Source organism: Podarcis gaigeae (genome assembly GCF_964106915.1).
Source record: "Podarcis gaigeae genome assembly, chromosome: 6".
In the NCBI taxonomy this organism is placed as follows: Eukaryota; Metazoa; Chordata; class Lepidosauria; order Squamata; family Lacertidae; genus Podarcis; species Podarcis gaigeae.
Genome location: NC_139682.1, coordinates 42630391 through 42658387, shown reverse-complemented (window position 1 = coordinate 42658387; position 27997 = coordinate 42630391). Strand labels below are relative to the sequence as shown.

Below are 27997 nucleotides of genomic sequence, written 5' to 3'. Positions count from 1 at the left end.
AAGCAATAGGAGGTCCTACATGCGTTCAGGACTGCAGCCATTGGCTTCAATTTCTGCAGACTTACCTGCTGGTAACCTTCACTGAACACAGAGGAATTTATTCTTGAGTAAGCATACATAGTGCTGTTGCATATGCATAAGAGTTCCGCACAGAGCTGTAGTAGAGTTCGTCATACTCTGAGTTGTAAAACTAAAATTGAATTTTTTTGATGCTGGGCAGTGATTTAAAACATTCCCTAGTGACAACATACAGCATAGCTTGGAGAGGTTGCAGGAATGTGCTGTGTTCCATATTAGTCAGCTCTCCAGGGCAGTGGATGTGCAAAGTGAATTTGAGTGCAGCTCTATGATACACTGTACAAGATTTTTGTTTTTGTTTTTTATCGCTTGAACTTTCCGTTTTGGGTTAGAAAACTGTTGTGTTGTAATGTAAGGTCTGCAAGGAGACTGCTACAAATGTGAGCTGAACAAATTTGTTCATATGCTGAATACACTGCCCGCCCTTCTCTGGTTTTGCAGTACACTTCTGTGCATCTGTGGGCGAGTCATTTCCTCCTTCTTCCTAGTTGCCAGGACTAACACCACATGGGATTATTTTTTTGATCCATTTATTTGTACTTGCCCATGTGGTGTGGGAAGCCATTGAAGGACCGAAGCAGATTGTTTGATACATACTCACAGAGATAGTTGCTGGTGATTAAGATGGGTTATATATTCTCTTGGAAATGTTATACTGTTTGCTGGTACTTTGAACTCAACGATGAATGAGCTCATTGACAAATGGAAGTGAAACATTTTGTTGGAATGTTTTGCCAGTATTCTATGCCTGCGTATTTTCACTACTGTCAGCTGCATCCAAAATAAGGTGACAAAAGTGTGAGTCAACATTAGAAGAAAAGGACCCTATTGCCATCAAGAGAGGAAAGTATATTTGGTTGCAGATGCTTAATGTTTTCCAAACAAAAATTCCTCGTTATCTCTTTGCCAAATCTCTTGCCAAAGAGTGGGCTACAAGGTATTGCCTGGGGCGTTGGCACCTGCATAAGTCATTTCCATGGCCCGGTGTTTATGGCTAATTTCTCCCTCTGACATCCCTAAATGTAAGAAGTGACACCTTGTGGCCCACATGGTTTGGATTTGGATTAAGTTTCTGGAAATGGGAGGCTGCAGGGGGCATCATGGAGAGCAATAGTTCCCAGCTTTTATTTTTACTTAGGGGATTCTGGACTTGCCAGTCAGCCCCACACCTGACCCTCAAGTATGACCCATCCAGTATGTCTTTGTGCTGCTCTTTCCCCCAGCATCTGGTGCCTGCAGATCTGAACTCGCCCGTTAGGAATTACAATACTCAAGGTTCTCTGCAACACAGGACATCTGAGACCTGTGCGGTGGTGGTAGAAGGAGGAGGCCTTTTGGCTCACTTGTTGAAGGTCAGGTTTTTAAAAGCCACAGGCTACTGGACCTCATGGGGACCTGTAATTACTGGGACATCTGCTGGAAGACAAAAGGAACTTTACACAATTCATCAGGGAAAGATGATTATTTGTGTAGCTGCTTCATGGAAGTATCAAAACAATGGATGGCCTTTTAAAAACATTTCTGGAACAGCAATGTTGTCGTTGTTGCTGTTGTTGTTGAGAGCTGGGTTCTTTCTCAAGCTGAAGGGCCAGTGTTCAGTGCATAAGCCAGTAGAGATCTTCATATGCTGCTCTGTACATTTGGTTCTGCTTTTGCACAGGTGAAGGATACAGTGGTACCTTGGTTTGCAACCGCTTTGGATTACAACTGTTTTGAATTACAACCACATCAAACCCAGAAGTACGGTACATGTCCCTTTTTTTTATTACAACCCATTTCGGGGGGGGGGAGACCCATTGGCGAAAGCGCGCCTTGGGTTACAACCTGTTTTGGCTTACAACTGGACCTCTGGAACGGATTATGGTTGTAAACCAAGGTACCACTGTATTCTTCTTGCAGAACCATTTCCTCCTTCCCTTCCCTGTTCTTTTCACCATTGCATCCTCCCATCTGGTCAGCTCTGATGTTGCTCTCACTCCTCTGCTTGCATGCAAAGCTCAGCCTGGGAGGGAGTGTGTCTGCTTGCAGCTGGCACTGTATTCATGCCTGGAGGCATTGGCTGTGGGGTGGTGCGTAGGAACTTCCAGGCAGGTGGACAGGATTGTGCAGTCTGTTCAAGCTGGGTCCATGGGAGCAGATGACTGGGCTTGTGGCCATGCAAGTGTTTGCCCAAATGGACTTCTTTGTGGAAGGAAAAAAAAAATAAATGAAGAATATTGTGGCTCTTGTCCTGGCTCCCACCCTCCAAAGAAACACTCAGACTCTTGGCTCGGGAAATCCCAAAGGTTTTGTTAAAGAAGCTAGTACATGGTCTCAGCATGAGCTCAGGTTCCAAGGATCTCAGTTTAAAGGTGCAGTGGTAGAGTCTAAGATACATGGCTAGGCAAAGCATAGACATAGATACGACACCTGGCATGCCCCTCCTGGATAGCTCTTATCCTAAACAAGAAGACTGGACTCACAAACAAGTGCATGTATGGACATAGGGAGCTGGGGCTGTTCATCCCTGTGCCAGCAGTGGTGCCTCCTTGGTGATGGGACTTGCATCCAGCCCTTTCCCTCTCCCCCTCCTTCTGACACAGCTGGCTCAGGCTCCCCTGATTTGGTCAGCTGGCTCCTCTGCTCCCGTGGGGCATTCTCATCAGAGTCCCTTGCTGCAACGACTAATGGCTTGGGGACCAGAGAACTATATACCAAGTTGATCTTTTACCTCCCTCCAAATTCTTAAGTCTCTTGCAAAACAAGTTGCATTGATCAGGTTGAGGTTGATCCTATTTCCCGAATACTAACTTCAGTGCTTGTTTTTCTGACTTTCTTTTTGTGGTGCTTTTAAGTCTAAAGGACAAGTCTAAAGGTTTTTTACAAAGACCATGAAATCTGAAGGTTTCTCTGCCATTCCTGGTGCCCTCCAGATGTTCTGCTCCCCTCATCCCTGCATGGCTGGGGCTGATGGGAGTCTTGGGAGATGTTTCTTCAATGCATAAATATAGACTTAAGCTGTAAATAATAGATGTTTTACAAATTGCAGAGGAAATACAGTAAGGCCTGAAGAAAGTGTAAAGTGAAGAGAAGCTAGTGGGAGCCATTCCCCCAAATCTAAGGAACATTTGCCCAGTTCTTCCTAAAGGAAGGGATTTATCCCATTTCCAGCTGCTGCAAGCCCAATCAGTCCCACCCTAGGAAGTGGTTCGGTAGAATTACAGTTTCATAATCGTTTGGCAGTGCTGAAGATGGGAGAGGGAGGCTTTCTCTTAAAGCTGTGAAGTAATGCTTTATAGTTATAGCTGACTAGTCATAAAAGGCAGGTATCAATCCAAAAGTATATTGCAGAATTAAAGGGAAGACTGCAGCCATTTTTTTTTAAAAAAAAATGCAATTTGAGGTCAAGATTAACACACGTTTTCAATTCTCTTTTAGCAGCCCTTCCTCTGCTTTTGGAGGCTGTTGGTTTAAAAGTTGCACTTCCACTAAATACCCATGTTCTGCAAAAGAACAAGATAATTTCCACGTCATTGTCATTCTGATTTCTCAGCCAGCCTAGCTTTTTGTACAAGGCTACAGGTCTTGTTCACTGTGATCTCATTGCAGTTGCTAGAAATTACTTTGCTCGCCTAAACTTATGGAGAGACAATGTGGAAGCAAGAGAAAGCAGCACAAGATACCCATAGTTTGGGACACTGGTGGGTTATTTATGATGCAGCAAGTGGTGTCTGGAGGCTGATAGTCCATATCCTACACTTAGCAAGCCCTTGCAAATTCAGTCTCCACCTACAGTCAAAACAGCCCAAATCTTGTCATACATGGGTAGGGTTGATATTGTACAAATGATGGTTGAAATATTATCCATGGATGTTCATGTCATCTGTTTAATCTTCCCATCACAAAGACTTAAGGTGCTCCCATTTGAATACAGGATATATATGTTTGCCATTGCCTGCAAAAAAATGATTTTCATCCTGAGAAAACACTTGTGTTAGCTTGTTTTTCTTCTTTAGCATCAGGTGCCCCCCACAAAAAAGAACTGAATTTGAATTCAGCAATAAATATTTGAGGATCTTTAGGCTTCTGTCTTCCCTTCCGCTTTTCCCTCTCTTTCTGCTGTGGTCTCCTCTTTCCCTGAGATTTCATCTGAACCAGTAAACTATGGTTTGCACTTGTGCTGCAAATTAGGATTGGAAGCTGGAATCAAGCCATTGTTCCCAATCCTGGTTTTCAGGACAAGTAAAAACCATAGATTGCTTGTTTAGGTGAAATGGCAAACTATGGTGTGCTTCAAACAGGAGAGGCAACAGGAAGAGGAAGTGTACAAGCCAAAGGGTTCTTAAAGGCTTCTTGATGTAATACCAAGCCATGGTTTAGTGTTATATCAGAGTCAGACCATTTTGTACATTTTTCATTATGCAGTGAGATTATTTCTGCACAGGAGAGATGTCATATGAAGACTGTGGGCCTGTGGAGAAACCTGGATTTTGTTTCCTTTTTTCTAATCTTTTAAAATTAAGGCTGCCCTTGAAAGGCGGTCGTCTTCAGGTCCCAGCCGCCTCTTTCCTGGCAATTGCCCAATTAGCTTCATATGATTGTCTGTGGTTTAATTGGACCAGTGCTAGAAATATGCCACAGATTCATTGTGCAAGAATTGATATTGGCAGAAGGAAGCACATCTTCACGAAAGAATTTGCTGACCTGTAGCCAGGTGTCCTTTCCAAATGTGTGGCTACAAAAATGAAAGACTGGTCTATTGACAGCTATTAGCCATTATGGCTCTATGGAATCTATATGTTCAGAAGCAATATACATGGGAGTGCTCCATGCTGGTGCAAGTTTATGTGTTGCAGCCGCCTGTCTTGTGGGTGCTGCTGTAAAACACTCCATGTAGCAGCTGTTACCTGCAGTGCACCATTTGACATTGGTAATTGGGATGCTCTTCATTATGACAGAGAGAGGGGGGGAGGTTTCTGGCATAGTAGGAGGATTGGCCAATTTTTGTAGTCATGACATGCCAGCAATTTGCCATGATGTGCAGCGGACATAATGTGCAAGCCAGCCCTTGTCTTCCCTCCCATCTCTGCTCCTTCCACCTTCTATTCACTTCCATTCTTCTTCTGCTGTTTGTTTTTTAACAATGAGTTTCCATCCTTCATTCTGACCTGCCATCTGCAGATGATCAGACTTGTGCAGGGTTGTTTCTTTGCATGCTAGCTTGTTTCCTGTGTGGCTACTTTGTGCTAAAGGATCACATTTAGCAACACTGAGAGGCACCGTAAAGAAAGGGCCAGGAGCAGGTCATGGGTGCCTTCTGTTCCTAGCATTCCTACCCCGCCCCCTGCTGCTGCTGTGTGTCTGCTCTGTCAGGACAGCCAGCTATGCAGTCCTGACGTCACTGCAGTGTGCTGCAGCTGAACGTGTAATGCATCCAATTGCTGCAGAATGCATTGACATGCTGCAGTGCGCAGCTTCACGGTGTAGAGTGCGGTGGTCTGCAGTGCATAAGTTCCTGGCACAGCTCTTATCTGTGATGCAGTAAAAAAAAAAAAGTGGGGGAGGGAGAGTTGGTAATGACCCATGAAAGCATAGAATTGGGAGATGCCTTTAGCATGTGATTGGAGGGGGACTGTTCTCTTTAAAGATAACCAGATTGCTACCACAGGAAAGCATGGTCCTGTTTCATGTTGTAGCTCTGAAGACAGCAGCAGCAGCCTGATTTATGGGAAACCTATGACTCACATCTCTCATTTCTGTTTCAGGATTATGGCTGCTGTGGGGATGGGGAAGTCTGAGACAGCTACAGTGCTTTGGTAGTTGTCTGGAGACCTCCCTGCACTGCTTCAAAAGTGCATTTGAAAATACATATTAGAGTTTGGAATGTTGTTTCCGCCAAGTGCTTTAGCCGAGGGAAAACACCTTCCCATCCCAGGCAGGTTCTATTCCCCCATCAGCTTCTGATCATCATAATACCTGTCTCTTGAGCTCCTTTTCCAAATTACATTTATTTAGCTTCTTCCTGAGCCACCTATGGGGGCTGAACCCTCAGAGACTCCAGAATAGCTCCACATCACAGTCCTTCATTGTGTGCATTGAATATAGATCCTGATTTGCTTCCGTTCACCATATGCTGGGAAGATGGCAAGAATGGAATGTAAATATGTATAGGGAAGATGGGAGGAAGATGGTGAAGTGTGTGCAAAGCAGAATGGCCTTTCATCCTCCTCAGATGCAGACTGACTTGCTGTGTGGTTGACTCAATGCAGCTTTTGAAGTTCTATGATACTTAAGAGGTTGACAGACTCCTCCATGGCTGCTCCAGAATTTTAAGATTGGGCTTTTTAATGATATTGTTAGCGCTGGTGCCTTTTTAGATGAAGAAGGTATCTATATAAAAGTCTTTTTGTTGTGTAGATGAACTCAGGCAAACACTAACTCTTGAGCTTTGATCCTAGATGCGTGTGTGTCTTGCTCCCAGAGCTGAACAATTTTGCCTCCAAGGGCAGTTTCATACATTTCATTTGTTAGACATATACAAAAAAAATATCTTATGATTACCCCTAAAAATGCAAACGGTGGATGCAACAAACATATGCCATGGGGGGAATAGTCTTGTTGGGAAGCTGGAAGTTTTTGCTGCTCTTTGTCAAGTGTATGCTCAGTGGAAAATCATGCAGTGTGTAAAGCCGTTACCTGTAGTTTGTTCAGCTGATTAAATGGAATAAATTTGCTAATTCTGTGTTGCTTGTGGGACCAGACTGGAGGTCTTTCCAGACAACCTTGCTCATACGCAGAGAATGGCACAGTGATTACTAATTCAGTAAACAGGTGCCTGATGACGTTGCCCTAGCAAGTGCTTCTGTTTGTGGGAAGATGTTTGGTTTCTTAGCACTAAGAGCAATGGAAGTGAATTGCTGAGATGTCGTGTTCCCACCTAGTAAGTACAAAAGCATCCATCTCAAAATATGCATGCCTCCGTTCATTCTATAGGAACAACAAATCCTACTGTTTTAAGTTACATATGTTGGGATGGATGCTTTTCTGCTTGTGTGTGTCTTAGTTTGGACAGGCACTTTTCACCTATTGTCATTACCCAGAGAATGTGTCTTATGCAGGTGATTTTTGCGTAGGAAATATGACTTTCTTTTTCTAGTTGTGCTTCAGCTGTTCCGTGATTATGTGCATACCAATATTAATACACTGACTTTTGAATGTTAAGTGCATTATATTTATTTTATTAATTCTTACAACAACCCTATATGATCATTCAGTAGTATTATTACCATCATTGAGAGATAGTCACTTAGTAATTTCGCAGCTGAGTTACGATTTAAACTGACATTTTCTTGGGTTACAGTTTAGCCACTACAATGTAACAAGCCTCACAGTTTTCTGATCGACTTTCACACGGATGTGATGATGGCAACATTGGTGGGAAATTCACTTTCAGAGCTATATTGTTGCTGGATGTAGGCAGTGGCTGCTGCTACACTCCAAACTAGTTTTGACAGTCAGCTCTAGCATGTTGCAACTTGCATCATAAATGATGAGCGAGTCTTGAAAGAGTGAAGCATCATGCCTTACAAAGTAAGCTCTGGAGTGCCTCCAAATAAGAATTGGGAGGTAAGCAAAGGGCTTACACAAGATGCATTAGGAATCTCTAAGAATCCTGGCAAATCCACATCTTCCCAGCAATCTCAGCTCTGGCTCCGCCTGTCATGGTGGAGAGAATTGCTTATTGAGGTTGCGGTGGTGGATGGACTACACGTCCAATTTTCAGTAGAAAGCTTGGAGATACAATTTCATCCTACCAATGGAACCTGAAACAGAAAATGTGAATGGTTACATCAAAATTCCATTGAAGGAGCTTAACTTACAGTTGCAGGCTATGTAGACTTGGGAAGCTGAAAATGACAGCTGGTGAAGATGTTATCTGATTTTTGGTGGTAGGTTTATTAGATGGCAGGCCTCTGCCATCTAATAAAGCTAATAAACCTTCTGCCTTTGGGGGAGGGAAAATAATAATTTGTGGCACAGGTTCAAATAATACACAATATACAGTATTCAATCATCTTTTAAATACATGCACAAACCGTATTGGGCTGTGGAAGATTTCTCTCTCTGTAGAGAGCCAATGTGGTATAGTGGTTAGAGTGCTGGACTAGGACCTGGGAGACCAGGGTTCAAATCCCCATTCAGCCACAAAGCTCACTGGGTGACTTTGGGCCAGTCACTGTCTCTTAACCTAACCTGCCTTGCAGGTTTGTTGTAAGGATAAAATGGGGCAGAGGAAAACCAAGTATGCTGCCATCTTGAGCTCCTTGGAGCAAAGGTGGGTCAGAAATTGAATGAATTAATTAATCAAAGAAGAAGACGTTGCGTTATGCAGCCATCAGATGTGTTGCTTTCCGTCCTAAAGAAATACTCGGTGGTGTTATGCTGAGAACAATTTATTCCTAGAAATTCCCATGGAATATCTGAGAGCACAACTTCCACAGCATGTGTTGTTACGCTCTTTTTCCATCTATACTTCCGGCAGTTGAGAAGCTGTTCTGGAGTCCTTGCTGTGCTGTGCTAAAACTCTGCCCTTCCCACTCGATTAGCTGCAGCAATGGGGGGAATGTGTCAGAAAAGAGCATTCCATTTCCTGCAGCTGTTTGAATTGAGATCAGCGTAGGAGCGTTGCCAAAGGCTGCAGATCTTTTCCCTCCTAAAGTGTTTCATATTTCTCCTTTGTCACCTGCCTGCCATTTGGTGTCCCACAAAAAAAAAAAGACTTTTCATGTTCTGGTTTTTATTTGTGTTTGCTACGAGTCTTCTGTCCACTAAGCTTTTAAAGAATCCATTTATTTTGGTCCATCTGTTCAGCTGCAGACTCCTGTGACAGCCGAACCATACCCTTCTCTTGTCTGCATGTGATGGCGAGTGATGAATGGGTTTGAACTTTTCTTCCTTGTTTTGTGCCAAGTATAAAACTCAGGCGTGAGTGGGCAGGTCGAGCAGTGGAGGCTGGTGCTTTTGGGGACTGGTAGGGCAAAAGATATAGGGAGCCCAGCAGGAGATGGGGCTTCAGCAGGCAGGACTAGAACCAATGAAAGGCAGAGCTAACTAATTCTGGTATTATCCCCAACCTCCTCCCTGGTGAATTCTACAAGATCAACACTGGCACTAAGGAGCAGAGGAGGCTGGCAGCCAGAGCCATCCCCTGCTTAATACTTCTCAATTTTCCCAGGTAAGGAGGCAGGAAGTGGGTGGCATGGGGGCTGGGGAGGGGCAGCCCCCTATTTGCCCTGATAGACCAGCCTCTGTTGTGTGGAAGGGAACTGTCCCATGTAATAAGAACATAAGAAGAGTGTGCTGGATCAGGCCAGTGGCCCATCTAGTCCAGTAGACTGTTCTCTTTGTGGCTAACCAGATACCTGCTGGTTTCAAGCACAATCCTGGTCTGTGGTGGTTCTCTGAGTTGGTCAAGCTCATTTTACAACAATGGGAAACCAAGCCTGTAGCATCATTGGCTCTGTTCCTGTGGAACATCCTGCCAGTAGAGATTCAGTGGGCTCCTTCTGTGCCAACTTTTAAACACCTGCTGAAAACTTTTAGATTCCCCCAGGCCTGTGCAGGAAATTAAGAGACATCTGAAGGCAGCCCTGTTTAGGGAAGCTTTTAATGTTTAATAGATTATTGTATTTTAATATTCTGTTGGAAGCCACCCAGAGTGGCTGGGGAAACCCAGCCAGGTGGGTGGGGTATAAATAATAAATTGTTGTTGTTGTTGTTGTTGTTGTTACCCACAATGGTCTGTTGATGTTTGTTTTTAATTCATTTGATCTTAACTTGTTTGTAGTAATTTATTATTTTACTGTAAGGTTTTATGTTTTTATATAGTTCTAAACGGCTGTGATATATTTTATGATACAAGGGTATATCAATCTTTTTATAAATAAATAAGCAGGATTTCTGCACAAGAGCACTCCCCCCCCCCCTGTGATTTCTAGCAACTGGTATTCAGATAGTGTTTCAGGGGGTTGGAAAATGTGATATTCCTTCAGCAGAAGTGCAACCTTGTGGGAAGGTGTGTTGACTGTGCACGGTGTGTGTGGAATTTGTTGTACAACAAAGGGTCTCTACCTCAGATTTCTGTTTCGTTTCCTCTAGTAACAAGGTCAGGAGAGCCAGTGTCTATTCTGAGGGTTCCTCCTTAGCTGAGTAAAGGGAAATGAGGAAGGCTAAGATAGCCAAAGACAAAGAAAATGAGGAAGACAAAGATTCTAAAGGGAAGCAAGCTCTGGCCCAGGAAAAATTCCAAGACATGACTGATGTACCTCTGTTTCCTCACCTTGGGGATTCTTGAGGCACTGTAGTCATTCATTCAGTGTGGGAAGTAGAGCTGTTCAGGAAGGAGGAACTGACCTCCCACTGACACAGTCACCCCACAAAGATAGTTGCAAAAGTTCCAGGAAGACTCCTTAGTTCCTGTCTCAGTGTCCTTTCTTGGCCGCAAGCATAACAGACAGGACATGCAGCAGGGGTTGGGGGCTTCAGTTCCTTAGCATGTTGGATCCTAGCTTCCATTCATACTCTCCATATGCAGATGAGTAGGACTAGATTGTCTTCTGCGTTGCCAGTTCAATGCAGGGGACTGGCTGTCTTCCAGACCTTTGATTCATGTGCAGGCAGACCCAGAGATGAAGACCACAGCTGTTGATGGATCCAAGGGAAGTTTTTTGCACTTGCCAAATGCAGAGTGCCCAAATCTACTTCTAAACATGCCCTAGATGAGAGTGCAGATTCTTTCAGGGAGCTCAAATGCAAACTCTTTAACCTTGAGGTAAAGGTGAGGTTCAAGTCCCATCCTATACCTCACTACAAAACCTAATACTTCATTTTCTACTTCCACCAATTGGGGAAGACTTATCTACAGCAAATTTGGATTCTTAGCTGAAGATGTTGGAAATTCCCCCTTTGCCTGTTCAAATGGTCATGGGGGACAAGGAATCTCTTCTCATTTTATGCACAGAAGGCATCAGAGTTAACTGGTTTTCAGTGATAGGAACCCATTGGCACCTTCATCCAGGATCAAATCCAGGACTGCAGTTATTTTAACCAATCTGGTGTTCAGCAACAGCACCACTGTATATACTGGTTTACAAAAATAAAAGGCAACCTGGGTTTCCGTTGGTGAGCAACAGGCCAGAAGTGGGGATTGCTCTCACTTGTCTGTGCACCTTGTTTGACCCTGACCATTATATCTATGTTCTTTCCTTCTGATGGCTAGGTGTGGCCGGCAGTCACTGCTGGAAAGAGTGCTGCAGAAAGAGCATTGTGGGGCAGGATGAAAGGGGGAGGAGGGGTGGAGCCAGAGAAAGAAAGAAAGAAAGAAAGAAAGAAAGAAAGAAAGAAAGAAGGTAAAAGAGCCAGGTGCACGGCTAACATTTATTTGCAAATAATATACCTATCTAAAATGGTGCTGGTGTGCAGAAGTAAGCTGTGAATCTCCCCTCCCCATGCTTTCCCAGAGGAGGGACCCAAAATATTTGTGCTTTTGATTTTCATGTTGTCCCAAGTGGTGCAAGTGGATAATTTGGCAGCAGCTAGTGGCGAATGGGCTAGAGAGATAAGCCTTGTGTCTAGTGCAAAGCTGGCAAGTACCCAGGAGTGAAGCTGATCTGCCTTGGCATAAACGACAGGAAAGCATAAAGCATGCACACCCACCCTAAGATTAAAATTTCCTTCTCATCATTTATTTTTTAAATGCATGCACTCCTATTATTGCTTTTCTGTATAGTTTTGCAGCTGCTGACTATTGCCCCACCCCCACCCCTCGCTTGGGTCTGATCTTCCAAGGCTATCATAAGCACAGCTCCATAAGGTTCTAATTTAGCCCTCGTCCCAGGCACTATTCTTCTTATAACTATTGCCTTTCGGTCTTCTACATGCGTCTTTCTCTCCCGCCCTCCCTTTAATTAGCCTTCTTACTGCATGGAACAGTTTGCAGATATATATGGAAAGCAGCCTACACTTTCCCAGGAGCAGAGCTTGCTGGGAAGGGAAGCAGGACCAGCAGCAAGCTGGCTCTCTCTGGGAGAGGAGAACTCTTTTTCCTATTGCCTTCACTTTTTTTTTTTTTTTTTGGTTGTTGGTATTTTGTTTAACCCTTAACGTGGATGGAATGTGATTTGATTTTGTTAAAAAGCAAGCTTCTCTTATATTGGTGAATTTCAGCAGATGCTGCAAGCTCAAACAGGGGAAGGATGATCCCCATTCCTTGTTTAGATAACCACTGGGGGTTTGCTAAGTTGCCCACATGTACTGTATTTAAACTTACTAAACTCCAGGGAATTTGGAGTGCTATGACTTTAGGATTTCAGATTTCAGTAGCAAAGCTGTTTCTTAGGTTGTTTTTTTAATACACTGAAGCCCCAAAGTCCCCTCAACTGGGCTGTTGATTTGCACCTTTTTAAGCAATATTTTGTGGACATCCCACGCAGAACTCAAGGAGCTTTAATTCTCCAGGCTATGTGGCATTTACCTTTTGGATGCAGAAAAGAGATCTGAGTGCTTCAAACTCCACCTGAGAGCCTGGCTGTCTAGAACAAGCCACAGAGAGACTCCCTGCATCTGATCTAAAAATCCCTGATGCTGGCTGTCAGAGACATTGTTGTGCTAGCTGATCCCTGGGGGTGGCGGCCTGATATTTGTGAAAACAGGACTGTCTCTTGGTAGTAGTTTGAAGGCTGCTTCATTGGCTGCCTTTTCTTTCCTTCCCTGAAAAGGCTTCTGTGGAAAGCATGAAACCCACATGAAGACAATGATGTGCGATGATCACCTTCATGTATTCCACAGCATGTACACACGGTATACTTGCGCTGGGAAGCCCAAGTCAGTCGCTGTGTTTCAGTCCACATACTTTTGGAGAAAAAGACGTGTGCAGTCATGTCACCTGATGATCTGCAGATAGGTTTTGTGCTTTCAGTTATACTGAAATGATTGCTGTGTAGCCAGGGTTAAGTGTGAAGCCAAGGACCCCTTTTGTAATCTAACCCCCAGGACCCTGCCGCCTTCTTCAGACAATAGGTTAACCAAAGGCAATAGAGACAAAATATAGGGTGGATCACAATAGAAGCCAGAATACCACATCTTTACCTAATAATAATAATAATAATAATAATAATAATAATAATAATAATAATTTATTATTTATACCCCACCCATCTGGCTGAGTCTCCCCAGCCACTCTGGGCGGCTCCCAATCAAATTTTTAAAACAGTACAGCATTAAATATTAAAATTTTCCCTAAACATTCCCTATTATTATTATTATTATTATTATTATTATTATTATTATTATTATTATTATCTTTAGCTAGTTCCTTTCCCATATTGGTCAGTTCTACTGACAGCATGTGTAATGCCATCATCATAGCATCATAGAGTTGGAAGGGACCACAAAGATCCCTGCAATGCAGGAAACGTTTGCCCAACATGGGCTCACACCCACAACCCTGAGATTAAGTATCTCATCCACCCTGCCCATCCTTGTTCAGGAAGTGGCTCATGTTTATTGGGGTTCTAGTTTCTCCTCATTCTGACAGCCACAAGTGGAGCCATTTGCCAGCTACTCCCACCTTTATCATCTATCTATCATCTATCTATCTATCTATCATCTATCTATCTATCTATCTATCTATCTATCTATCTATCTATCATCTATCTATCATCTATCTATCTATCTATCATCATCTATCTATCTATCTATCTATCTATCTATCTATCTATCATCTATCTACCTATCATCTATCTATCATCATCTATCTATCATCATCTATCTATCTATCTATCTATCTATCATCTATCTATCATCTATCTATCATCATCTATCTATCATCAGCATCTATCTATCATCTATATCTATCTATCTATCTATCTATCATCTATCTATCTATCTATCTATCATCTATCTATCTATCATCTATCTATCATCATCTGTCTATCATCATCATCTATCTATCATCTATCATCTATCATCTATCTATCTATCTATCTATCTATCTATCTATCTATCATCTATCTATCATCATCTATCTATCATCATCATCTATCTATCTATCTATCTATCTATCTAGTATGCAGCATAAAAAATAAAACTAAGACCAAGAAAAGCCAGAAAGCCTGGGGCAGAATTGCTCCATATTTATTTTTTGAACGAGTAAATGGCAGCTTGTGCAGATCATGTGAGACATGGGAGAGATCTCAGGCTACTTAGTTACTTGTAAGGTTTGGGTGAAGGATGACAAGGAGGACAGACAGCAGAAGACTGGTCACACCCACACCATACCTTTAAAACACATTTAGCTGCTATTATTATTATTATTATTATTATTATTATTATTATTATTATTTTCCTCAAAGAATCCTGGAAACTGTAGTGTACTCCCCTACAGAACTACAATTTCAGCTCCCTTAAACTACAGTTCCCACAATTCTTTGAGGGAAGACATGTGCTTTATACATATGGTGTGGATGTGACCTGTTTCACTCAGTAGGAATTTGGTTGGTGCGACTTGCCAACTGAATGTTTAAAAGGATAATTGGACATTGATTACTTCTAGGAAGGAAAACATTTCAAGTTTATGAGAGCAATTGCCAGGGAAACCTTTGATCAAGCAAAGCATTTCAAAGAAAGGGATATGGAACGGGTGCATTTTCCCAAGCAGAGCAAGTAGATCAGAAGAGAACAAAGGGCTGTTTTCATTTGCATAAAGCAACAACACATAAAGCTATTTTTGACCATCTCCTTCTTTAAAATGCTTAAGTTGACCTTTCTTTTGAGGTATTGTACAACAGTTGCTCTAAAACAAGAGGGAATGGTGTGTGGTGTGCAGTAGCAGTCAACAGGGTGGGGCTGTGGGCCTTACCGTTGTTGCTGCAGCGTACTGGAAGAGGTGAGGTTGACATGGTGCAAACCCAGTGGCGGAGCAAACCTGGCACTCCTGTTAGTGCAGTTGCACCATCCCAACCTCACTGCAATCTCCCTCCCAGTAAGCCACAGCCACGCTAGTGACAGGAGGTCAGGTAAGCTCTTCTGCCCCACCAGCCAATACTGGTGTGTGCTATACAGTATGCCATAGTTATGTATATGATGTGTGCTAGGAAGCAAGACCTATGCATTGTTTGGTGGGGAACGTTGTGTAGAAGCTCTTGGTAGCCTTTATTTAGTTCACCCAAAAGCAGCTTTTAAAAAGTTTGTTTGATAGCACAGACCAGTTCATGGCCGAGAGCAAGGGCCTGCAGTTGGATAATACCTCCAGGGTCCAGACAGCTCTTGGCCACCACAGCAATTGCAGGGTCGCAGCTATTAGTGGGAGGAAATAACACTGCCTATTTTAAGCTCCTAAGAGAGTTTCAAGATAGGAATCCCCTCACTCTGCTGCCAAAAATGCCAAAAATAACTTAATTGCTTTACAGGCTGGCAATAGGCCTTCCACCACTATCCCTTGTCTTTCCTGCTCTTTACAGTTGGCCTCTCTGACCGTGTTTTTTCCTCTCGGTTTGCTCAGCCTATGCTGCGATTCAGAGCAGAGTGCAAGCAGGTATCTTTCGAATTCCCTTCAGGTTGAGTTGCCTTGAGAGAGCTCTTCCTGTAGCTTTAAGGTCAGGTGCAACCCTCCATGGAATCAATAGAGTTGGAAGATACCTCAGGGGTCATTAGTCCAACCCCCAGATGTTTTCAGACTCCAATTCCCATCAGCCCCAGCCCAGTGATCAGGGATGATGGGAGTTGTAGTCCAGCAGCATCCAGAGGGCTGCAGGTTCCTCACCTGCTGGTTTAAGGGCTGCCCCGTGTTTTTTTGGTCACCTATATATGTGAAAGGGAGCAGTACAATGGTACCTCAGGTTATGAACTTAATTCTTTCCAGAGGTCTGTTCTTAACCTGAAACTGTTCTTAACCTGAGGCGCACTTTTGCTAATGGGGCCTCCCGCTGCCGCTGCACCACCGGCGCGCGATTTCGGTTCTCACCCTGGGGCAAAGTTCTCAATCTGAGGTACTACTTCCGGGTTAGCGGAGTTTGTAACCCGAAGAATTTGTAACCCAAGGCACCACTGTATGTTTTAGACAAGTAGTTGCCTTATCTCTCTGACAAGTGTCTGCTGCGTGTTTGGAGAGGCACAGCTCCTTTTTTGTGTGTGTAAATGGCAACATGCAAGGTGTACAAAACAGATTCAGGCAGAAATCTTCTGTGCCCTTACTTGGAAAGAAATTCTATTGAACAAAGTGGGACTTCCTTGTGAGTCAACACACACTGGGGTCGAACTTGAAGGGCTAGAAGTAGTTCCAAGTATGTCAGGCAAAACTGCATTCAAAGGGTAACCTGGAATGTGGAGTAACTACTTATGATTTCTCCCCTGAAAATGGCTAGCTAGATAAGGATTTTCTAGTCATTACTAGGCAGTTTGTAGCCAAAATACTTTTTTTCTAGTGTAAAGCATGCATTGTGAGCTGACTGAGAGAAAGTGGCAGTAAAAAATCTTGACACGATTCTCCATAGAGATACCGCCAAAGTAGTTTTCACACTAAGGTTGCTACTGGAATAGAATCGAGACTGAGGGTGATTTGTGTGAACTGCAAAAATGAAGGAGCTGGTGGAAAGCTTGAAGTATGGCTGTTTAAAGTGAGCTTTTTAGAGTTGCCCTCTACTGAGAAAGATGGAGTTTCAGTTTTGGAGTTATAGTGAAACCCCATCCAAGAATTCATTCTCTTCCCCCTGGGGTTCTTGTTCTTGTTTTCCTTCTATGAATGTTCTTCTGTGAATTAATTTCTCCACTTTGAGGGATGCCCTGCAGGGTGAGTTCGCTTGCCAGACATTAGCTGAGAGGTGTGGAGAAGCTTGAGTGAGATAATTAAACTAAAACTAAATGTATTTGGGAGTGTAGTACTGTTGCTAACTCAGATACAAACACCCATGCGAACCAGTTATAGAATCCATTGGAAATGTAATATATTGAACGGCCAGGGCCAGGTATGTTTTGCGCTTCCATTACATCCTCATACAAGCATGGAAGTCTATGGAGCGTCACCGCTTTTCTAGTCTCTAGTCCTTTTGATTGTGAAGATCAGTTTGAAAATATTTTGGGCAGTACCCAGTGAAATTTCAAAAGCCAGAACAGGCTGAGCAGGATTCCAGTGATCACAAACTGAAGGTTCAGTTTTCTGCATAGTTCCTGCCTTCCCTCCCAAAGAACAGGAGCAAAATAAATGTTTGTGTGTGTTTCTGTGCATGTGCGTGTATGCAGTTACAAATTTCCTTTAGGCTAGAGCTATGGTGCTATTGTCACGTACCTTGGATTTATAATCACAGACCATAGACAGCCCTATGAATACCTGATTGAGAGGGTGAGAAGTTTGGGTCATGACTGTTGGCATCAACTTTTCCAAATCCATTTCTTGCCAGTACATGTGGATATCTCTCAATTGGTTGGACGGGATGCCAGGACTGCTAGCATGCCAATGTTGAAGGGCAAAATGGTAAGATTAATAAGGGTGGAGCCTGACTGCAAGCAAAAGCCATCTGGCAGGAACTGGTTGTGGCCTGGGAAGGCAGAACTTCATTGATTGTTTTTATCTGTGGCAGTAGTGTTTTGTTTAAGCAATTGTTTGCTTGCCATGTAGCTGTTAGCTTTCATGAGAGCATTTATGCAGAAGCTTCCAGGATGCAAACCCAACAGGAAATCTAATAAACAGCAAACCCTGAATCTGTGAGCAGAGTCGGGCTCCCAGAGTCGGGCTCCCAACAATCCAGTTTCTTCTGCTCGGATCTTACATGTAAGGAAGGACAAATCAGTTTTGTTTCTGGTACTGGACAGTTTTGCATGTGCCATTTCATAGAAGTCACTTCTATCTCACTTCCTCACCATTCTGCAATTTATTTTTTAAATTGAATAAAAAGCCACATTTTAATGTATGTGTTTTTGAGTGTTTAATCTTAAAATTCACTTTTTTTTGTATCTGCTTTTATTTTTTTCCTTCTGAGCCAAGATCTGTGCTTGGAGAAGTACAAAAACTGGACAATATAGGTCCTTCCCTTCAAATAATCCAGGAAGTGCAAATCAGGTTGGTTAGTTTAAAAATGGTGACCAAACTTCAGGACCTAGTATACAGGCAGATTTATCAATGGAAAAAAACAACCCATATAACATCTCAGTGAACCACAAAGGTGGTGTGGTCCCAGGTTCCGTCCCTGCGATCTGCAGGCAGGGAGACCCATCTGAAGCCCTGCAGAGCCAGTTCTGATCTAGGTTCCAGACAGCTTGGTGCGTTCCATGAATGTTGGAGATTGTGCTTCCAAAAGCTCTCTAGGAATTATTACACAGTGTATATATGTTTCTCAAGGAATGCACACATCATCCTATCTTCTGCTAGTGTGCCTGTACAGTGGAGGTATAAGGCTAACCAGAGGTGGCAGACTAGCTGGTTCAGAGAAATGTGTGGATTTGAAGTCTCAGAATGACAAGGGACTGTTGTGGATGTGTGCAAGAGTGGGATAAGGGAGGAGAAAACAGTAGAACAGTTGTGCGGTATCTCTTAGCCACTACAGTGGTACCTCAGTTTAAGAACAGTCCTGTTTACGAACTATTCAGTTTACAAACTGCAAAAACGGAAGTAGTGTCCCAGTTTGCGAACTTTACCTTGGTGTAAGAAGGAAATTCGAACTGTGGAAGGGCACCGGTGGCAGGAGGCCTCATTAGGGAAAGCACACCTTGGTTTAAGAATGGTTTCAGTTTAAGAACAGACCTCTGGAATGGATTAAGTTCATAAACTGAGGTACCACTGTAGTCTAAAAGCAGCTTCGGACCTAAAGGGCCTAAAGAACTTCTAGACCAGGGGTGAGGAACATTTTCCAACTTGAGGGCCACATTTGTTTATCAGCAAAATTCCTGGGGCCATGTTTCAGTAGTGGATGGGGCCAGAGGGTTGCAGGTTCTTCCCTGCTTTTGGGAATTAGTAAACATTTGAAAAGAAAGTTACAGATCTCCAAATGCGGAGGTGTTCTGCAACAGTAATCATTCCTAAACTTAAACTACACCCAAGAAACAGTTGTCTGGTCTGTTGAGAGTGGGTGGGAAATTCCTAGAAGCAGCAAGTATCACCTTTGAATCTGTTATTTCCCCTGGTGACTTTGGAAACCCAGGGAAGGGTTTACCTAACTCAAATTAATCCTGCTGTGAGGAGAGACCACAGGATGCCCGGATGAGGATTATTTTTTTCCCCAAGCTGATAAACTGCTTCCCTGAGTTGTCAGTCCTCCCATGTATTTTTAATGTTTGTCCTCACAGGCGTCCTTTCCTCAGATTCGCTTGTGATAACTGGCTGGCAGGCACTGTGTGCCAGAAATCTCTCTTTGCTGCATCACTTGCATTCCCAGAGGGCAGATCCTCAGGATCTGGCTTCAAAAGGAAGAGAGGCTCTCTTCAAAATAATCCCATCCTCCCACCTTGTGAGCCAGTAGCATGCAGATAGCCCCACGTGGAGGCTCAGCGGAAATTCTGTAGGGGACAACCCATCTGCCAAGCTGGAGGAATCTCTTAGCTTGCCGTGTGAGGATCCCTTTGGGAGAAGGAGGGAACACCTCTATGTTTGACAGGATTCCATCTTTCTGCTCTAAAAGGAAGTAAAGGAAGTCTCCAGGCTGTGATCCCCCCCCCCTCTTCTCTCTCTGCATGTGCTAAATCCCTAGGAGACAGGGATTTAATAACAAACAGTAATAATTTCAGGGCTTGTGTCCAGGTTTCTAAATGCATTTCACAAAACTCTGGTGCCAAAGGTGCAGGACGGCTTCTATTACTGCTGATGCCCCGGCAAAAGTTGTTTCCTTTTGGTTATATGCTTCAAAGAGCCTGGCACCCAACACTGGGATTATGTTTTGCTATCAAGTGCTTGGTAGCCATGTAGGACCAAAATACAGTGGCATGCCAGGGTCACTGCCAAATCCTGACACAAAGATGGCTGCTCTGCCTCCATGGTCAGAAGATGTGTTCTCCTGAATACCAACTGCTGGAAACTGCAAGAGGGGAGGGTGGTTTTGCTTGGGTCTGGCATGCGGACACCTGCTTTGCCACTAGGTGAACAGGGTCATGGACAAGATGGGCCATTAGCCTGATCTTCTTTTGATTATCATGCAGTACAACTCTGAGTGTGTGCAGGAGTTTTATAGCAAAACATAAAGGTAAAGGTAAATGGACCCCTGACCGTTAAGTCCACTTGCGGATGACTCTGGGGTTGCAGCGCTCATCTTGCTTTACTGGCCGAGGGAGCCGGCATTTCTCTGCAGACAGCTTCCGGGTCATGTGGCCAGCATGACAAAGCTGCTTCTGGTGAACCAGAGCAGTGCACGGAAACACCGTTTACCTTCCCGCCAGAGTGGTACCTATTTATCTACTTGCACTTTGACGTGCTTTCGAACTGCTAGGCTGGCAGGAGCAGGGACAGAGCAACAGGAGCTCACCCCGTCACGGGGATTTGAACCACCAACCTTCTGATCTGCAAGCCCTAGGCTCTGTGGTTTAAACCACAGCGCCCCCCGCGTTCCTTAAAGTAAAACATAGGTGAGTGGGAAGTTATAGGAACAATTTCCTTGCCAATGTGTCCCTTTTCATTCCGATTCATTCCATGTGCAGCTCTGCGACAGGAAGCATCCCCCATCAGGAAGGAAGTCTTATAACAATAAGAAGTTTCAGGGAGGAAATGCTGGCTGGCGGGCAGGCGGGGATTTTCCCACCATGTAATTAAATCTCCCATGCTGCATATGGATGCATCTCATCTAGTTTTCAGTTATGGATATCTATGAATAAGGAAACACTTAAAAAGTTCCAAAATCCATATTAGGTCGAAACACGTATTAGGGCAAACTCTTGAGTTCTCCAGGATCCTCATCAGGGTAGAAGGGTAAACAAAGCAAATGAGATGTGGGGGTGAGGAGATGAGGAGCAAAAATGCTGGCTGATGGTGCAGCAGTGGAGTCTGCATCTGGTCACAGTGTCAGGATGGAATGTGGGAGGAGATGGCAGACATTCAAATAAGGCTCTGTTAGGTGCTATGCAGGCTTCGGATTCCACCAAGGGCTTCTCTAAAGGACGAGGAGAAGGCACATTCCATGGTCTCACATTGTGATTGCGGTTATGATCCTTGTGCAGCATATTGACACCTGTCTGCAGGAAAGATCTGAACTGAGCCTATGTTTTATTTCAGAACCTTTCAAGCCAGATTGCAAACCATTTTTCAAAATCTGCTTGGTAACCTTCGCAAGCACACTGTAAACTGCAAGAGCTGGAGCACAACAGCCCCGTGTTGCCTTAACTAAAGAATTGCCCTTCCCACCCCCATATTAAAGTTGCATAACTTTCCTTGAATCTCTGTAGCCTTGAACAGGTTTCTAAAAAAGATACCAACTTCAGAAGGGAGGAGATGGCACCTGGACTTCTTCATTTGCCTTCCTTCAGTAACAATCCTTGTACTTTACTTTTGAAACATTGTGCAAATGCTAATCTTATCCACCACCTTTTTTGCACCTTGTTTGCTCTGGCACACCAAGCTGCATAGATGAGTCTGCATTTATGTGTTCCTTATAACCATGTGGTCTCCAGGGTCTGGGCAGCAAATGTTGCTAGTTTGTAAGGGAGAGGTACTTTTTTGGCTCCTGTGCATCTGAAAGACCCTCTGTGATAGATTTTAAATCGAGCATCTCCTGTGATTCATTCAACCACAACAGTCTGGTCTCCACTGCCAAATTGTTTCTGACTTGGACCCATTCTACAGAGTTGTATTGTGTGATAATAATAATAAAAAGGGTTATTTGTCAAAGCCTCTTCAAGTGTGCAGTTCTTGTCAACACCACCAGTGTTTATCTGCTTTTACTGGGATGTTGTCTTGTAGAAAGACGAAAAGATCTTGCCAAGTGATTTGGCTTTAGCTGTTTGTTAAATGGACAGTGATGTGTGCCTGTATCTGAACTATAGTTCCTTTCTCTGTCTGCCATTCCAAACATTTCCAGAGTGGTAGCCATGTTAACGTCTTTCAGCAAACACAACAAAGAGACTTGTGGGCTGGCACCTTAAAGACAAATTAATGGTGGCATAAGCTTTCATGGACTCGGAGCCCTCTTTGTCAGACGCATTACTACCCCCCCCCCCCCGGTCTATTATGTGTCTGCTGCATTTCTTTTTTGTTGTTGTTGCTCCTGGACTTTGGAATCCTGGTGTCACCTTGAACTCTCAAACACTCACCATTCATTCATTCATTCATTCATTCATTCATTCATTCATTCATTCCAGTTATTTATTAGTTTAGGGCCAGACCCTCACAAAGCACTGTATGGAGAAATAAAAATAATAGAACCTCTGACACAGCATGAAGCACTGAAGGAGTACAGACAAACCAATGCATGAAAGGTGTTGAATTAGGTCACCAAAATTCCTCTTAAGGAATTGTTAAGAAAGGCAATAGTGTGTTTTAAAGCTTTTTTGAATGCAAGAAGAAAAAAGTTAACTGCAAGAGCAGTTACCAGCCAGAAGATTCATTATAGTGTGCTTCCCAACCTAACCAATTTCAACAATGGACAAACAAGAAGGAACTCTGACGCATATCTTAAGATTATGGACAGGGTCGAATGGGGCAGGTGGTCCTTAAGGTAAATCAACTCATTTAGGGTCTCAGAGGATTCTTACTGTCAAGTAATTTGCTATCTCCCAGGTTTGCATTTCCTTATTTTTTTATTTTATTTTTTTATTACATTTCTATACAGTCATACCTCGGGTTCCAGATGCTCCAGGCTGCGTTTTTTTGGGTTGTGGACCACCGAAACCTGGAAGTACCGAATACAGGTTACTTCCAGGTTCCAGCAGTCATGCATGTGCAGAAGCGCCAAATCGCAATCCGTGCGTGCACAGACGTGCCGCTGTGGGTTGCGGACATGCATCCTGCATGGATCACGTTCGCAACCCAAGTGTCTACTGTACAGCCCTCCATCCGAAGACAACAGAGCAATTTACAACAAAAAACATACCCAAAAAAACCCACAATAACAAACAAAAAGAATAACCCTCAGTTTAAAAGGCCATGTATTATTTAATCAGCCAAAGGCCTGGGAGAAGAGGAATGTTATTGCCTGGCACCTAAAGATAGGTAATGAAGGCACCAGGAGGGCCTCCCTGAGCAGAGCATTCCACAAGCGGGGAGCCACCACGGAAAAGGCCCGTTCTTGTGTTGCTGCCCTCTGGACCTCTCTGGCACACAAAGAAGGGCCTCAGATGATGATTGCTGGGTCCAGGTTGGTTCATATGCAGAGAGACGGTCCTTGAGGTATTGCAGCCCTTAAGCTGTTTATAGGTCAAAACCTGAATTGGGCCCAGAAAAGAACTGACAGCCAGTGCAGTCTTTATCACGCTGAGTTCCATCTTGAACTAACTAACCTGTAGGATGGCTCTACCTCTTGAGACAGACTTCCCTTTTCAATCACAGGCTTCACCCAGCCAATGTTCAATCTAGACAATGGTCATGGATAATGGAGTTTATAGTCCAGAATATCTGGGGCGGGCACCAGGTTGGGGAAGACAGGCCTAAAACCTTCACTGCATTGATTGCCAAGTCAAGAGTTGAACCAGATGGGTACTAGCTCAAAACTCAGCTCTATTCTATCCCCATTCTCAACCATTCTTGGTGACCACTGTAGAAAATGGACTTTAGTTCAGGATGCTAGGGCTAAATCATAGGTTGTTGTGCGGTAAGACAGAAGAGAAGTATGTAACTAAGTTGTTCCTTTCCTCACAGTCACTTGCATGACTGCAGCCAACTCCTTGCAAAAGTACTCTCCCCTTCACCAATTAATTCTGCATGCTTGGGAAAGGAATTGGCTGAGGGTGGGGCCAGGGATAGAGGAACTAAACTGCCACTTTAAGGTCTTTCTAGAGTTGTTTTGTGCGGGCAAGATGGGTGGGGTTCCTGATAATATCATGGCCGTGCCCAGTTCAGCCTTAGATACACATGAAGTTTAGTCTGCTGAGATCAGAGTCAGGCCCTTAGGCTCGCTGCAGCTTTTCTGCTAGAAGTAAAATTGTTAGGTTTACTCAACCTGCTGAGCTCTTTGTGTTCTGTCTTCAAGTGGAGCTGATAGTGTGTGTGTGTGTGTGTGTGTGTGTGTGTGTGTGTGTGTGTGTTTGCTTGCTTGCTTGCTTGCTTGCTTGCTTGCAGTGGGTGGGAGGAGGACAGTATTATTAGCCTGACTTCAGGGCGATGGAAAGAGTGAGTGCATCATACTTTTCCTCTGGGACAGAGAGAGAAAACCAAGGAACCACTTGCCCAGAGTTGCTTGCATGAAACTTTGGGGAGGAACAATAGCTTCGTGAAGCCACATATATTGTCATATTTCCATGATTGAATCTCTAGCAGTTTCATATTTTCATATTTTTGTGTATGCCACCCTTCATCCAAAGATCTCGGAGTGGTTCACAGCATAAAAATACAAAATAAAAATATAACATAAAGTGGTACCTTGGGATGTGAACGGGATCCGTTCCGGAGCCCCATTTGCATCCAGAAGCAAACGTAAGTAGCGATGGCACGTCTGTGCACATGCGCGTTGCTTTTCACTGCTTCTGTGCATGTGCGTGACGTCATTTTGAGCATCTGCGCATGCATGAGCGGTGAAGCCTGGAAGTAACGTGCTCTGTTACTTCCGGGTTGCCGCAGAGCGCAACTCGAATGCGCTCAACATGAAGCATATTTAGCCCGAGGTATGACTACGTAATAAAAACAAGAACAAAAACAGAGCAAACAAATTACCCCCCCACCTCATCCCACAAGCATATTTAAAACAATATGTAATAAGACCTAGACAGCAGTTGCTGCCGTCCTGAGATCTTGGAGAGCTACTTTCAATTAAGAGTAGATCAGCTTCTGCCAACCTGGTGCCTGCCAGATCTTTGGGGCTACAACTCCCAACAGCCTCACCCAGCTGAGATCTTGGAGAGTTGCTGCCAGTTAATAGTAGACCATGTTTTTCCAACCCAGCTGGGGCTGATGGGAGTTGTAGTCCAAGACATCTGGAGAACACCAGGTTGGTGAAAAGTAGGAATAGACAGCTCTGGACTAATAGATCAATGGGTAATTTGGGGACCAAATGTCACAACACAGAAGATCCATGATAAGGTCTCCTGATGTCTCCCCCCAACTTTAGAAGCAGCTGTGGGGACTCCGATTTTTATCAGAGCAGCCACACTGCGTGTGGACTGTGGGCGGTACCTTTTCTTCATCCTAAATAGGGAAACAGGACCTTGTACAGTGGTGGATTTAAACTGGATAAATGGTTAACATTGTCATTTATTTCTTATACTTTTTGATTCTCCTTTTTAGACAGTTGACTTTATTTTTATCCTGCTTTTCAGACAATTGCCTCCCAGAGCAGCTCACATCAATAATAATCATCATAATAAAAAGAGGCAGCAAGAGAGAGAGAAGAGAGGCCCTGCCATCAGGCTTGCAAACTAAAAAGACAAGACACAGAACAGAAGGGGAGGAGAGCAGGCGAAAGTTAAGAGGAGGGAGAACAGTTCTTCAAGGCCAGATTAAAGTAGGTGAGCTTATAAGAGGACATTTATATCTGCTCCAGGCTGGGCCGATTTTACCTTGCATGTGTTCTCGCTTGAATAGCACCTGGTGCCTCTTGTACCTTTGCCCAAAGGAGATGATGGGACCAGGGTTTCTTTTCCACTGTGGTTCTGCAGCCTCCAGGGCAGTAGGCAGTAGGTGCAAAATTCCTTCCCCAAGAGACACCACTCTGGTAATAATTAGAGCCTGCCACAGCTGCTTTTAAATGAAAGTGAAAACATCAGGAGACCCAGTCACGGAACATACTGTAGCTCAGTCAGTCGAGCATGAGACTCTTAATCTCCAGGTTGTGGGTTCAAGCCCCGCGTTGGGCAAAAGATCCCTGCATTGCAGGAGGTTGGATTATATGGCCCCTGGGTTCCTTTCCAGCTATACAATTCCATGGTTCTATGAGTAAAGCACCTGCAATTTCTAAACCATAGTTTATTTCAACTGTGGTTTAATGTGATGTATATACCAGAGTAGCAACTGCTGCTTGATTCCACCTGCCACTAACCTATCATTCTATACTTTCTCCCCCACTGCATCAGTATTTTGACATCTATTGAAGATTCATTTGCTTATCTAGGTATTTGGAGAAGAGTGACTTGTTGTTTATAGCCCTGGATTTCTCACCTGCTATAAAATATTATATATAATTGTTTTTAAGCTTTTCATTTGTTTTAATGAACTGCATTTCTTATGCATTGACCTATTCCCTAAGCCTGCTGACCTAAAGCTCCTAGGCTAGTGTTGGTGCCTCCTTCTGATTATAATACACCCCCTACCCCCTTTACAATTTAGGACCACTTGCCCCCCCCCCTTAGGGTTATCTCTCACATCAAAGATGGCTTGTGAGTGATGCAGCACGAAGAATGCTTGCCTGAGATACAGGTTAGACTAGCTCTGCTGCTTCTGCCATAAAGGGGTCTGTAATGTACCAAAATAGATCTTGGCTCCCTATCTGACCAGCCTGCTCATAATTGATCTGTAGCAGGGTTTTTCACCTTAATTGTGGTTGGCTTCCTTACAGTGAACATTTCTTTGGGCTGTTGCCCAGTGAGCAGCATCTTCATTGCAAAAGCAGCCTCCAGAGGCAAGGCTGGGAAAGCTCATTGGTGGCCATGGCCAGGAGCTGCAGCAAGAATTTCAGCAGATGAGCAAGCAAATGAATATTCTACTTTGTCTTCAAGGAAAACATTATAATGCATGATACGGATCTTGTTCCCTAAGAGTCTGCTTTCTTCTTTCCTCCATACACAGTATAAGTTTCCCAGTTATGCAGCTGTTATAGGTTGGAAGGCTAACAGAGCAATTCAAACTTTATTTACACTGGACTGCCCAATGTGTGGGTGGGAGACATGTTGCAGTTGCTTCACCAGCAGAGCCCAGCAAAAAACCCTAACAATGGGTGTTCCAAGGATGGGGAAGGGTTCGGGCTGAGCCAGCCTGAGATCTGCTGGATCCTAATCTGGTTATGGAATGGTTTGGGGCCCAATCATCCTCCCTACTTTCCTCTGAAGCTGCTTTAAGCATCTGGTGTGGAGTGGGGGGTTGAATTTTGTCCTAAGAAAGGGCCATATGTATCATATCTGCATCTTCTTGGCCACTGTTGTTTCATAGCAGGTTGCATCTTGGCTGATGTAAGCAGTTGTTGTGTGTGCATCCCCTCCAAATAGAGTTTACATTCTGCACACAAATATAATTTCCTAGAGAGTCTACCTCTCCCAGTGTTAGGTTTGTTCAGAACTCCCATAACCAAACATTCTGCATATGCTATCTGTACTGGAGCACTGGCTGCTATTGCTATAAGACTTTGATTGTTTCTGCACAAGACTTTTTCTCAGGAATTATTATCCAGATTATATCTCTGACAAATCATTCCATTTCAGTGTTTTCAGTGTTGTGCTTTCATGTGATTTTATTTTTCTTGCTTTTACCATAGGCCTGATCTCTTGTCAATTTTAGGGGGCAATAAAATGCAAGTGCTGCTGAAACCTTTAAGGGCTTCTGTGCCTTTAATCAAAAGTTTCCTGTTGCAGGTTGACTTATTTCAGTGCTCTCTGTTCAGCCTAGCTGGTGGAGTCATGATGAATTAGTGTCTAATTATTAATTTTATTTCATTATTGCTGCTTTTTCTTTTACAGCAAAATTGGGTTATTTCACCACAAAATACAAGGAAATTAAAGCAAATCAGTAATTAGCGCTTCACTTTTGTGGGAAATAGAAGGTGAATAATTAAGGGGCAATTACTAATCCCCCAACCAGTCCAAGGAAAGCAATAACATGAGCTTCACCTGC

At 43.7% G+C, this 27997-nt stretch overlaps 1 protein-coding gene and 1 long non-coding RNA gene across 19 annotated transcripts in view; one reads left to right on the top strand and one right to left on the bottom strand.

The window, feature by feature from the left end:
• Positions 1-27997, top strand: part of ATP2B4 (ATPase plasma membrane Ca2+ transporting 4) — a 168430-nt gene that overhangs the window by 22646 nt on the left and 117787 nt on the right. The window contains exon 2 of one of the 18 annotated variants that reach the window (XM_083744856.1): positions 25495-25683. The exons of 16 other annotated variants lie outside the window; for them this stretch is intronic. The gene's annotated coding sequence lies outside the window, so the exon portion shown is untranslated. The remainder of the gene's footprint in view (positions 1-25494; positions 25684-27997) is intronic. One more of the 18 variants, XM_083744855.1, reaches the window with a different exon arrangement.
• LOC310847306 lies at positions 2-27969 on the bottom strand. The gene is made up of 3 exons (XR_014565768.1): positions 25735-27969; positions 3757-4012; positions 2-3669 (listed from the first exon to the last, which is right to left on the bottom strand). It is a non-coding gene; the product is annotated as an uncharacterized lncRNA (long non-coding RNA).